Source organism: Mustela lutreola, chromosome 3, assembly GCF_030435805.1.
Source record: "Mustela lutreola isolate mMusLut2 chromosome 3, mMusLut2.pri, whole genome shotgun sequence".
NCBI classification, from domain to species: domain Eukaryota; kingdom Metazoa; phylum Chordata; class Mammalia; order Carnivora; family Mustelidae; genus Mustela; species Mustela lutreola.
This window is the reverse complement of record NC_081292.1, coordinates 27898360-27913100: the sequence shown is the minus strand read 5'-3', so window position 1 is coordinate 27913100 and position 14741 is coordinate 27898360. Positions and strand designations below refer to the sequence as shown.

At 37.3% G+C, this 14741-nt stretch overlaps 1 pseudogene; it reads right to left on the bottom strand.

Annotated features, from left to right (window-relative positions):
• Positions 1–5707: 5707 nt before the first annotated feature.
• Positions 5708–5825, bottom strand: LOC131828261 (U4 spliceosomal RNA; annotated as a pseudogene).
• Between the last annotated feature and the right edge of the window lie 8916 nt (positions 5826–14741).

The following is a 14741-nucleotide window of genomic DNA, read 5'->3' as shown; positions in this document are numbered from 1 at the left end:
ATGAAGATTTGCCAAATGCTGGAGTGTGTAATATGAAGAGTTATCTTACTACTTTAGAAAAGATACACAGTAATTGGTATTTGAAGATCACTGATGGGGTACATAAGTGGCATCAAAATTTTGAATCACGTAACTTGAACCCGTTCACCAGCACTATATCCAGTTACTTCTGTAATATTCTTTTTTTCTCATACTTTTTTTTTCTTCTAACTTGATATATACTTCACATACTATAAAAATTCACCTTTTTAAAGTGCACAATTCAAGGATTTGTTTTACTATATTCACAGGTTGTTAAACTAGCACCAGTATCCAATTTCAAAATATTTTCATCCCTCCCAAGAAGAAATCTCATCTTTTAGCAATGATTCACCATCTTCCCACCACCCCAGCCCTAAGCAACCACTACTCTACTTTCTACATCTATTGATTTGCATATCTTAAGATTCTCTTTGATATGGTCATAGCCAATGTATTCTTCTTTCTAAATGCCCATTTTCTATAGTGAGTCATCCACTGAAATATTTAACAATCACCAAGCTATAATTTTTCCCTTCTCTGAATTCCCTAAGAAAAGGAATTATATTTAAATTATCTATTTGAGTTTACATGGCAATGGATAATGCCTGACATACAGTGGATGCATGATAAATGCTTGTTGAATAACTTAACAGAGACTCCACTAACCCAACTCTTACATATTACAAGTTTATCATGCCTAAGACATAGTTACAGGCATATCCACATACTTGGTCTGGTTGGTTTAATTCTTTCAGTCAAGCTATAAGGAAGGTAAAATTACTCTACTTTATAATGAGGTGAATTCATCTTGGAAGTCTTACCCAACTGGGACTTAAGCCAAGTTATTCTAAGATCAAGTTGTGGCTTTTTTTAATTAAATGCCAGGGTCCAGCCTCGGCAGGTCCAGGTGTCCCGGAAGAAGGGGCGGTGTTGGCGAGAGGAATGGGAGAGCCACACAGTGAGTTCTGGTCAGTAGTCAGGCATCTCCATTTTATTCTGATTTTACAGCTTCTTATATCTGCAGTTTACTTGGGGCAGGGGGTTACATTCGTGCAAGGACATCAAAAGTATTCATCAGACAATTTCTCTTTGTTTGGTACATGTTATTTTAGTTAAGCTATAATGGGTACAGACTGGCGCTAGGGATGGGGGACAGGATCTTGCTTCTTGAGTAATCATATCCCTCAAAAAGCCAAGGGAGGGAGCACAATTATGTGCTTTTTGGTAACTTTTTTTTTTTTTTTTTAAGTCATGAATTAAGAAGAGATATTTCTTTTTATGTAGAAGAGAATTTTATTCCCCCTGCTACTTGACAGGGATTAGCTTAGGGCTTTACAGTATTTATCTTCACCATATTGCAATGTTTAGTGCTTTTAGTGATATTTTCTTTCAGGTGAAACAAACCTGAAAATTAGTTGTTCAGGTTCTTATAGCTAATACATCAAAGATTCAAATCTAAGTACTTCTAACACCAACACCTGTCCCATTTGGTTAAATTGGATAAGATTGGCTTTTGTAAATGAATTTTTTTGATAGGCAAATCACAAGTTCATGAAGAAGGAAAAAGTTTATCTCACAACAAGAAGGAAGAGTAGGGTAGAAAATTTTATAAAAACTCCTAGAGTTTTTAACTGAAAAGCAAATTAGAGCAATACTAAATTACCATCATTCAGCCCAAAAGTGACAAAGTATTTGAAAACACACACCTAAAAAAAATATTTAAGTGAGGGGCACCTGAGTGGCTCAGTGGGTTGGGCCTCTGCCTTTGGCTCAGGTCATGATCCCAGAGTCCTGGGATCGAGCCCTGCATCGGGGTCTCTGCTCAGCGGGGATCCTGCTTCCTCCTCTTGCTCTCTCTGCCTGCCCCTGTGCCCACTTGTGATCTCTGTCTGTCAAATGAATAAATAAAATCTTTAATATATATATATATATATATATATATATTTAAGTGAACAATGGGGTAAAAGTAATATAGACTATTATACAGCTATGGGAATTAGTGTAATTGATATTTTCTATTGACACAGAGAGGAGAACAGATACATTGTTAAAAGAAAAATGTAGGGCACCTGGGTGGCTCAGTCCCTTGAGTGACTGACTTAAGCACAGGTTATGATTCCTGGGTCCTGGGATTGAATTCCACATCAGGCTCCCTGCTCAGTGGGGAGCCTGCTTCTCCTTCTCCCTCTCCCATTCTGCCTGCTTGTGTTCTCTTGCTCTCTTTGTCAAATAAATAAATAAAAATATTTTTCAAAAAATGTAGATTAACACATATGGTGTGATAATTAAGTACAAGAGCAGAAACAACAAAACAGTTTTGGGATATGTATATGATATGCGTAACATTTCTATGCACACGGAGGAAACTGTGGAAGGTACCCACAATCTTGTCAACGTTGCTTTCTTCAGGCAATGAATAATGGGACAGGGAAGAGACAGGTTATGATGATTATTTTTTCTTTATATATTTTGCTCTGTTTCATTTGTTATGGTTATTGTACATTATATTAATTTTGTAATTTTACAGTATATTTAATAAAATCAAACAAACCAAGTGGCCATGAGATAGAAAAATTTCCAGACAAGAATACTTTTTTTTTTTAAAGATTTTATTTATTTATCAGAGAGAGAAAGGGGGAGAGAGCGACTACAGGCAGACAGAATGGCAGGCAGAGGCAGAGGGAGAAGCAGGCTCCCTGCTGAGCAAGGAGTCTGATGTGGACTTGATCCCAGGACGCTGGGATCATGACCCGAGCTGAAGGCAGCTGCTTAACTAACTGAGCCACCCAGGCGTCCCGACAAGAATACTTTTAATCAAGAAAATTTAAGAACATTGGGTAGAATAGGTAAATAAAGATATTTAGGAATAATGCAGAAACATAAAAATAAATAAGTAAAACTTCCTGATTTCAAAATAAATCTAGAAGATGTGATAAATTAGACCTGATGCTAGACAATACTGCATTCAAATAAATTCAACAATTTGACCATACCAAAGATTTTTACGGGACTAAAAATATCTGAATTTACATTGTTTCTTTGTTAAAATGTTAAAATTTATTTAATATTAAAAATAGATAACAATGAAAAGACAAATTCAGTGAATCAATAGAGCATCCCTCAAATACTTACTTGAAGGACTCTTCATTTGGAAGTTAAAGTCTATGTGCTGCAATTTGCCAAAAGGTAAACTTCAGACCAATCAGTAAAAGGAACAAAAATTCCATTTTGCCTTTGAGCTATATTAAAATTAAAATTTCATTTCAATTTAAGATAAGATTCACAGTTTAGAAATGTGAGGTTTTCAAGGTGAGTTTTGACAAATATTTATTGGAAGTGTTGTACAGACTATTTAAGAAACTAAGAAGTATCTGAACAAAACAGACTTTCATTTCCTTCCTCAAATTAAGGTGATATATGTCCTTCGTTTTAAGGGTGAAATAAGGACTGGAGAAATGTTTTCAAAAGACCATCTCCCTCCTACCCCCCCCCCCCACAATGATACGGGAGTGGAGCTAATACCCTAAAAAGTTAACTGGAAGGAAAAGAGAAGACAACAAGGTCTATCACGTGTGTGTGTGTGTGTGTGTGTGTGTGTGTGTGTGTTCATGTTTCACCATACCAGGAAAGATTTGAGTTTTATTCACGTAGGTGGTAAAGCTGAAACAGAAGCAACATACATAAGAGCAAGGAGACTTCCATTTCTCTTGGAGCTTTTATTCTGCTAAAAACTTAGTTTCTCATAAAACTTTGACTTGAAAGACAGTTTCTGCTTTCACTGGGATGAAGAATCAAGAAGGGAAACTTACTCTGGACTTCTCCCTATCAACAAAGAAGTAGATGATGAATTGGAAGTAAGAGGGAAGTTGTATAGAAAGTTACCTGGCTTATTTAAGATTCAGAGTAGGAAAGTTGAACAACTTACCTAGTCTAAAGGAAAGTGTATTTCAAAAAATAATTTTCAGTGATATAGGTATGATGACATATCCAGACATTCCAAAAGAAAAATCAACTCTGAAAGTCAGAATCTCATTTAGAAATTCTAAAGAAAAGAAAATAGACAGCACTTTAAAACAATTTAAATAAGAAATCTAATAATTTTGATTTTATGCTCAAAATTAATTTATAAAATTCTAGTGAATCCATAAATGTTCTGATATTATCTCATTTGTTAATTTAATTACACATTTAAAGAAATAAGCTCCAGTAGGAACTGGAGTTATAAAAATGATATGACACAGTCTCTGCCAACAAATATATCATAGTATTCACATGGATCCTTATAAAAATGTATCAAAAGGTAAAGCACAGTATCCAAACAACTTCAAAAAAATAATATATGAGTTACAACAAAAACCACAGGTTTTAGATTGGCTTCCCAAGATTTACAGGTGCTCATTAGGAGAAGAGGTTAAAGGAATTTCTTGGAGAGAGAGCAATATGTTTAGAAAAGTATTTCAGAAAAGTATAAATAGTTTGATCAGATGTACCAAAGACTGTGATATAGAGACATGTTACAAAGTATGTTTAGACTGATCATGGAAAATCTTGTACCCCATGATAACGAATCAGCATACTTATCTTAGAAGCTTTGGGAACAGTACTCTCATACTTTGTAAACAGTATAGAGGAAACTTCAGGTACAAAGAGCAATTAACAAAGTCAGGCTTAAAATAAGGTAATGGTCTTGGCTATGGAGAAGAGATAGAAAAACTATTTTGGATAGACGTGCATTATAGGCTTTCTATAGTTATGGTCAGAATCAATAACTGATTTAGGGGAATCAATGCTTCAAGATTATTTTCTCCAAAAATGAAATATGGATGTCCTTGTTTATAAATATGGATTAATTAATTTCCTTTATTTAGTTCATCAAAGAAACAAAATTCTTGTTCTGAGAAAAATGATACAAAGTGGAATAATAAGTATTTCTCCTCTGTAGATGGAAAACAGGACAACTATTGACAAAGGTAATATCCATGATCATCTGAACTTAAGCCTCTTGTATCAAAATAAAAATGAGTTTTCATATATGACTCATTTTTACTTCACCATTAAGCAAAATTATACAATGATATAGACTTAATTTCATGTATCTCACCAAGATAGTCTAGTATTTAGAAGAAAATTTAAAAATGTGATTTGGGATATTTGTAGTTATTTTTTTCCTTCAGATGATAGTTAAAAATTTTTACTTGTTACATAAATGGTACTGCTGTAGATGCTGGAAACATATATTTGAATAAAACTGATGAAACTTTAGACCTCATGGAGCTTTCTTTTGAGAGGTGACAATGTCTATTGTAGCATTATTCCCAGTAGCCAAGATACAGAAGCAACCCAAGTGTACAAATAGAGGAATGGATAAAGAAGATGTGGGATATATATAAACACACACACACATACACACACACACACACACACACACACACATAGACAGATAGATATAGCATATATATAGATATATATCTAAATAAATATATAGATATAGATATATATAGTATATCTATATAGATACAATAGTGTACATATATGTGTGTGTGTGTGTGTGTATTACTGAGATAGTGGCACTTGAGTATAGGTCTAACAGAGGTAAGAAAGTGAGCCATACTAATATTGGGGGAATGATTGTTCTGGACAAATTCAACACCTCTGAGACACACATATAGACAGATAGATATAGCATATATATAGATATATATCTATATAAATATATAGATATAGATATATATAGTATATCTATATAGCAATAATCGCGCCTCGGATAAACCTCATTGGCTACGATACTGCCACTGCGCAAAGCTATAGTATATCTATATAGATAGAATAGTGTACATATATGTGTGTGTGTATATATATATATATATTTCTCTTAGATATATGTATCTAACAGAACAGTACTCACTCATAAAAAAGAATGAGATCCTGTCATTTGCAAGAATCTGGATAGACCAAGAGGGTATTATTAGGTGAAACAAGACAGACAGAGACATACACCATATGATTTTAGTCATATGTGGAATCTAAAAAACACAGTAAACAAAACCCAGCAGAAACAGACTCATAAATACAAAGAACGAAGTGGTGGTTGCCAGAGAGGGGGAGGGTGGGGAATGAACACAATAAGTGAAGGGGATAAGAGGTACAAACTACAAACTTCCAATAAATCAGTCACAGAGATGAAAATTACAGCCTAGGGAATATAGTCAATAATAACGTAATAAGATCGTATGGTGACAGATGGTGACTACACTTACCATGGTGAGCACAGCAAAATGAATAGAACTGTCCAATCGCTATGTTGTACACCTAAAACTAATGTAATGTTGTATGCTAACTATACTTCAATAATAAAAATTTTAAAAAGGACAGGGTGACAATGAAAACTAAAATACAGAGGAAAGATAGGATGTGCTGGATTGGAATTTGAGATTATTAAGACAGCAGACACGGAAAGTATTACTGAGATAGTGGCACTTGAGTATAGGTCTAACAGAGGTAAGAAAGTGAGCCATACTAATATTGGGGGAATGACTGTTCTGGTGAGAAGAATGGACAAATTCAACACCTCTGAGACAAAATAATGCCTGGTGAGTTTGAGGAATAAGAAAGAGACAGTGTGGAAGAGGAGTCAAGATGGCAGAGAAGTAGCAGGTTGAGACTGCATCAGGTAGCAGGAGGTCAGCTAGATAGCTTATCTAAAGATTGCAAACACCTACAAATCCAACGGGAGATCGAAAAGAAGAAGAACAGCAATTATAGAAACAGAAAATCCACCACTTTCTGAAAGGTAGGACTTGCAGAGAAATGAATCCAAAGCGACGGGAAGATAGATCATGGGGGGCCAGCTCCCAGCAAGTGGCAGAACAACAAAGCACAAAATCGGGACTTTTAAAAGTCTGTTTTGCTGAGGGACATCACTCCAGAGGCTAAACCAGGAAGAAGCCCATGCGGGGTCAGCATGGCCTCAGATCCCACAGGGTCACAGAAGGATCGGGGGTATCTAAGTGCTGCAGAGCTCATAGGTATTAGAGCAGGGAAGCCGGCTACAGAGACAGAGCCGAGGAGTGAGCTCTCAGCTCGGGGTTACCTTGAACTGGTTGCAGGCTCAGTGGGCTCAGAGCACGGCCGGAGGCCAGGGAGACGGGAGTGATTGGGTGCTATTCTCCAAGGGTGCACTGAGGAGTGGGGCCCCAAGCTCTTGGCTCCTTCGGGTGGGAGGCTGGGAGGCCAACATTTTCATTCCTGTCCTCCGGAACTCTACAGAAAGTGCTCAGGGAAAAAAAGCTCCCGAAAGCTAACCAGAGAGGATTACTTAGCCCAGCTCCTGATAAGCATGGGGCAATTACACCTCAGGAAAAGAAACTTGAGAATCACTACACCAGGTCCCTCCCCCAGAAGATCAACAAGAAATCTAGCCAGGACCAAGTTCACCTACCAAGAGGTGCAGGTTCAATACCAAGAAGAGCAGCGGAATTCCAGAGGAGGAGAAAGCAAAGCACGAACTCATGGCTTTCTCCGCATGATTCTTTATTCTTGCAGTTAATTTCAATTTTTTTTTCTTCTTCTGCTAAATTTTTTTAAAACTTTTACCCTTTTCTTTTTTAATGTTTTTTAACTAGTTTATCTAATATCTATCTATCTCTCTCTCTCTATATATATATATATTCTTTTTTACATTTTTTCTTTATTTGTTTTTTTTTATTTTTTTTTCTGAACCTCTTTTTTTTTTTTTTAAAGATTTTATTTATTTATTTGACAGACGGAGATCACAAGTAGGCAGAGAGGCAGGCAGAGAGAAAGGGGGAAGCCCGCTCCCTGCTGAGCAGAGAGGCGGATGCGGGGCTCGATCCCAGGACCCTGAGATCATGACCTGAGCCGAAAGCAGAGACCCAACCCACTGAGCCACCCAGGCGCCCCTCTGAACCTCTTTTTATTCCCTTTCTCCCCCCCACAATTTGGGGTCTCTTCTGATTTGGTTAAAGCATATTTTCCTGGGGTCTTTGCCACCCTTTTAGTATTTTAATTGCTCCTTCATATACTCTTATCTGGACAAAATGACAAGGAGGAAAAATTCACCACAAAAAAAAGAACAAGAGGCAGTACTGAAGGCTAGGGACCTAATCAATACAGGCATTGGTAATATGTCATATCTAGAGTTCAGAATGATCATTCTCAAGGTTCTAGCCGGGCTCAAAAAAGGCATGGAAGATATTAGAGAAACCCTCTTGGGAGATATAAAAGCCCTTTCTGGAGAAATAAAAGAACTAAAATCTAACCAAGTTGAAATCAAAAAAGCTATTAATGAGGTGCAATAAAAAATGGAGGCTCTCTCTGCTAGGATAAATGAGGCAGAAGAAAGAATTAGTGAGATAGAAGACCAAATGACAAAGAATAAAGAAGCTGAGCAAAAGAGGGACAAACAGCTACTGGACCACAAGGGGAGAATTCGAGAGATAAGTGACACCATAAGACGAAACAACATTAGATTAATTGTGATTCCAGAAGAAGAAGAAAGATAGAGGGGACCCCAGAAGGTATACTGGAGAGAATTATTGGAAAGAATTTCCCTAATAAGGCAAAGGCAACAAGCATGAAAACCCAGGAGGTGCAAAGAATGCCCCTCAAAATCAACAAGAAAGGTACACACCCCGTCACCTAATAGTAAAATTTACAAGTCTTAGTGACAAAGAGTATCATGAAAGCAGCCTGGGAAAAGAAGTCAGTAACATACAATGGTAAAAATATTAGATTGGCAGCAGACTTATCCACACATAAATGGCAGGCCAGAAAGAGCTGGCAGGCCAGAAATTAATATATTCAGAGCACTGAACTGGAAAAACATGCAGCCAAGAATACTATATTCAGCTAGGCTATCACTGAAAATAGAAGGAGAGATAAAAAGCTTGTAGGACAAACAAAACCAGAAAGAATTTGCAAACACCAAACCAGCTCTACAGGAAATATTGAAAGGGGTCCTCTAAGCAAAGAGAGAGCCTAAAGGTAGTAGATCAGAAAGGAACAGAGACAATGTACAATAACAGTCACCTTACAGGCAATACAATGGCACTAAATTCATATCTTTCAATAGTTACCCTAAATGTTAATGGGCCAAATGTCCCAATCAAAAAACACAGGGTATCAGAATGGATTAAAAAACAAAACCCATCTATATGTTGCCTACAAGAAAGTCACTTTAGACCCGAAGACACCTCCAGATTTAAAGTGAGGGGGTGGAAAACAATTTACCATGCTAATGGACATCAGAAGAAATCTGAGGTGGCAAACCTTATATCAGATCAATTGGATTTTAAGACAAAGACCATAATAAGAGATGAGGAAGGACACTACATCATACTCAAAGGGTCTGTCCAACAAGAAGATCTAACAATTTTAAATACCTATGCTCCTAATGTGGGAGCAGCCAATTATATAAACCTATTAATAACAAAATCGAAGAAACACATCAACAATAATACAATAATAGTAGGGGACTTCAACATTCCCCTCACTGAAATGGACAGATCATCCAAGCAAAAGATCAACAAGGAAATAAAGGTCTTAAATTACACACTGGACCAAATGGACATCACAGATATATTCAGAATATTTCATCCCAAAGCAACAGAATACACATTTTTCTCTAGTGCACATGGAACAGTCTCCATAATAGATAACATCCTGGGTCCTAAATCAGCTCTCAACCGGTATCAAAAGATTGGGATCATTCCCTGCATATATTCAGACCACAATGCTCTGAAGCTAGAACTCAATCACAAGAGGAGATTTGGAAAGAATTCAAATACATGGAGATTAAACAGCATCCTTCTAAAGAATGAATGGGTCAACCAGGAAATTAAAGAAGAATTGAAAAAACCCATGAAAATAAATGATAATGAAAACACAACGGTTCAAAATCTGTGGGACACAGCAAAGGCAGTCCTGAGAGGGAAATATATAGTGGTATAAGCCTTTCTCAAGAAACAAGAAAGGTCTCAGGTACACAATCTAACCCTACACTTAAAGGAGCTGGAGAAAAAAACAAGAAAGCAAGCCTAAACCCAGCAGGAGAAGAGAAATCATAAAGATCAGAGCAGAAATCAATGAAATAGAAACCAGAAAAACAATAGAACAAATCAACGAAACAAGGAGTTGGTTCTTTGAAAGAATTAATAAGATTTATAAACCCCTGGACAGACTTATCAGAAAAGAAAAATACAAAGGACCCAAATAAATAAAACCATGAATGAAAGAGGAGAGATCACAACTAACACCAAAGAAATACAGAAAATTATAAGAACATACTATGAGCAAATCTATGCCAACAAATTTGACAATCTGGAAGAAATGGATGCATTCCCAGAGACATATACCCTACCACAACTAAACCAGGAAGAAATAGAAAACCTGAACAGACCCATAACCAGTAAGGTGATTGAAACAGTCATCAAAAATCTCCAAACAAATAAAAGCCCAGGGCCAGACGGCTTCCCAGGGGAATTCCACCAAACATTTAAAGAAGAACTAATTCCTATTGTCCTGAAACTGTTCCAAAAAATAGAAATGGAAGGAGAACTTCCAAACTTATTTTATGAGGCCAGCATCACCTTGATCCCAAAACCAGACAAGGATCCATCAAAAAAGAGAACTACAGACCAGTATCCTTGATGAACACAGATGCGAAAATTCTCACCAAAATACTAGCCAATAGGATCCAACAGTACATTAAAAGGATTATACACCACGACCAAGTGGGATTTATTCCAGGGCTGCAAGGTTGGTTCAACATCTGCAAATCAATCAATGTGATACAACACATTAATAAAGGAAAAAACAAGAACCATATAATACTCTCAATAGATGCTTAAAAAGCATTTGACAAAGTACAGGATCCCTTCCTGATTAAAACTCTTCAAAGTGTAGGGATAGAGGGCACATACCTCAATATTATCAAGGCCATCTATGAAAAACCCACCGAAAATATCATTCTCAATGGATAGAAACTGAAAGTTTTCCGCTAAGGTCAGGAACACAGCAGGGATGTCCATTATCACCACTGCTATTCAACATAGTACTAGAAGTCCTAGCCCCAGCAATCAGACAACAAAAGAAAATTAAAGGCATCAAAATCGGCAAAGAAGAAGTCAAACTATCAATCTTTGCCGATGATATGATACTCTATGTGGAAAACCCAAAAGACTCCACTCCAAAACTGCTAGAACTTGTACAGGAATTCAGTAAAGTGTCAGGATATACAATCAATGCACAGAAATCAGTTGCATTTCTCTACACCAACAACAAGACAGAAGAAAAAGAAATTAAGGAGTCAATCCTATTTACAATTGCACCCCAAACCATAAGATACCTAGGAATAAACCTAACCAAAGAGGCTAAGAATCTATACTCAGAAAACTATAAAGTACTCATGAAAGAAATTGAGGAAGACACAAAGAAATGTAAAAATGTTCCATGCTCCTGGATTGGAAGAACAAATATTATGAAAATGTGTATGCTACCTAAAGCAATCTACACATTTAATGCAATTCCTATCAAAATACCATACATTTTTTTCAAAGAAATGGAACAAATAATTCTAAAATTTATATGGAACCAGAGAAGATTTCGAATAGTCAAAGAACATTGAAAAAGAAAGCCAAAGTCGGTGGAATCACAATTCTGGACTCCAAGCTCTACTACAAAGCTGTTACCATCAAGACAGCATGGTACTTGCACAAAAGCAGTCACATAGATCAATGGAACAGAATAGAAAGCCCAGAAATAGACCCTCAACTCTATGGTCAACTAATCTTGGACAAAGCAGGAAAGAATGTCCAATGGAAAAAAGACAGCCTCTTCAACAAATGTTGTTTGGAAAATTGGAAAAATTAAATTAGACCATTTCCTTACACCACACACGAAAATAGATTCAAAATTGATAAAGGACCTCAATGTGAGAAAGGAATCTATCAAAATCCTTGAGGAGAACACAGGCAGCGACCTCTTCGACCTCAGCTGCAGCAACTTCCTAGGACCATCGCCAAAGCCAAGGGAAGCAAGGGCAAAAATGGACTATTGGGATTTCATCAAGATCAAAAGCTTTTGCACAGCAAAGGAAACAGTTAATAAAACCAAAAGACAAATGACAGAATGGGAGAAGATATTTGCAAGCGACATATATCAGAAAAAGGGCTAGTATCCAAAATCTATAAAGAACTTAGCAGACTCAACACCCAAGGAATAAATAATCCAATCTAGAAATGGGCAGAAGACATGAACAGACATTTCTGCAAAGAAGACATCCAGATGGCCAACAGACACATGAAAAAGTGCTCCATATCACTCGGCATCAGGGAAATACAAATCAAAACCATGATGAGATATCACCTCACACCAGTCAGAATGGCTAAAATTAACAAGTCAGGAAATGACAGATGCTCATGAGGATGCGGAGAAAGGGAATCCTCCTACACTGTTGGTGGGAATGCAAGCTGGTGCAACCACTCTGGAAAACAGCATGGAGGTTCCTCAAAATGTTGAAAATAGAACTACCCTATGACCCAGCAATTGTAGTACTGGGTATTTACCCTGAAGATACAAAAGTAGTGATCCAAAGGGGCACGTCCACCCGAATGTTTATAGCAGCAATGTCTACAGTAGCCAAACTATGGAAAGAACCTAGATGTCCACATCAAGGTCCACATATATACCACATCAAGAAGATGAACTATTGGGATATGCCAATATACCACATCAAGAAGATGTGGTGTATATACACAATGGAATACTATGCAGCCATCAGAAGAAATGAAATTTTGCCATTTACGACGACGTGGATGGAACTAGAGGGTATCATGCTTAGTGAAATAAGTCGATCGGAGAAAGACAACTATCATATGATCTCCCTGATATGAGGAAGTGGAGATGCAACATGGGGGTTTAAGGGGGTAGGAGAAGAATAAATGAAACAAGATGAGATTGGGAGGGAGACAAACCATAAGTGACTCTTAATCTCAGAAAACAATCTGAGGTTTGCCGGCGGGGGGGGGGGGGGGGGTTGAGAGAAGTGTGGGGTTATGGACACTGGGGAGGGTATGTGCTATGGTGAGTGCTGTGAAGTGTGTAAATCTGGTGATTCACAAACCTGTACTCCTGGGGATAAAAATACATTACATGTTTATAAAAAATAAAAAAATAAAAAAGAAAGAGACAGTGTGGCTGAAGTAAAGTGAGGAAAAGAGAGGTTGGTAGGATATTACATCACACAGATAGTGGGGGATTGGACCATGCAATACCTATAGGCAATTGTTAAGGGCTGTACCTTTCTTCTGAGTAAAACATGAAGCCTTTTGTAATATTCTGATGACTGACACGACCAGATTTAATTAAACTGAGAATTAATTGTTAAGAGCAAGGTGACAGGTCACAGCAGGGGCACCTGGAAGGCTTAGTTGGTTGAAATCCCAATCTTGATTTTGCCTTGGGTCATTATCTCAGGGTCGTGACTCAGACTGTGCTCAGTGCTAAGCAGAGTCTGCTTGTTCCTCTTCCTCTGTTCCTCCTGCCACTCGTGCTCATGCTCGCTCACTCTCTCAAATAAATAAAATCTTAAGAGAAAAGAAAGGTCACAGCAAATATTCAGGTGAGAGAAGATACTGTATTGTATTTGGTTAGGAGCAGTGGAGGTGCTAGAAAAATTACATTTCCTAAACCAATTTCTTTATAAAGATCTTTTCTTTGGGTGGCAATAAACACAATTATTTGAATACCCTTTCCCTTAATCAATTTGTAGTGATACCAAGATAAGATACTTTTATGGTTCTGTTATTTACCTATGGAGTAGATATGACTTAGAGATGAACTTTGGTTCATGGAAAATGATGCAGTTGCCTTGGGCACTTCATAAACATCATGGTCTTTTTTTTTTTTTCTCTAGATTTTATTTATTTATTTTGAGAGAGAGAGCGTGAGAGAGAGAGTGAGCGAGCAAGAGAGAGAAAGCCCAAGCAGGGGGAAAGGAGAAGCAGACTCCCTGCCAAGTAGCAAGCCAGATGCAAAACTCCATCCTAGGACTCTCGGTTCATGACCCAGAATGGAAGGCAGATGCTTAACTTACTGAGCCATCCAGGCACCCATAAACATCATGGTCTTAACTGAATACCAGAGAACATCTTTGCTGGAAAGATGTGCCCTATGATAGGCCCACCTTATCATGGCTAAGTCCTTTTACATGGTTAAACTCTAACTATAATTATTAAAAAATTGGGTTTGTTCCATCTCTACAAGGTTGCTAATCAGTATTGGGGAGTTACTGGGGTAGGTGGGTGGCTCAGTTGGCTAAGCAGCTGACTACTGATTTCTGCTCAGGTCAGGATCTCAGAGTTGTGAGATATGCCCCTGGTTAGCTCCACTGGGTGTGGAAACCTCTTAAGATTCTCTCCCTCTGCCCCCATTCCTCCACCCCTGGTTCATGTGCTCTTTTTCTTTCTCTAAAATAAATTAAAAAAAAAAAAAGTTAGGGAGTTATTTGCCATAGACCTGTTTTCTCCTAAGTGTCAGCTTGTTAGATATATCTGGCCTAATTATTACTAGCTAAGTTATTTCATCTTAAGGATAATTTAGTTTATTGGGAATGAAACATTTATGTCACCAGGTGAAAAATAATGAGGATACTTGCAGTTCTTAAACCAGTTTGAAATTTACTATCTATACTTCATCTTACA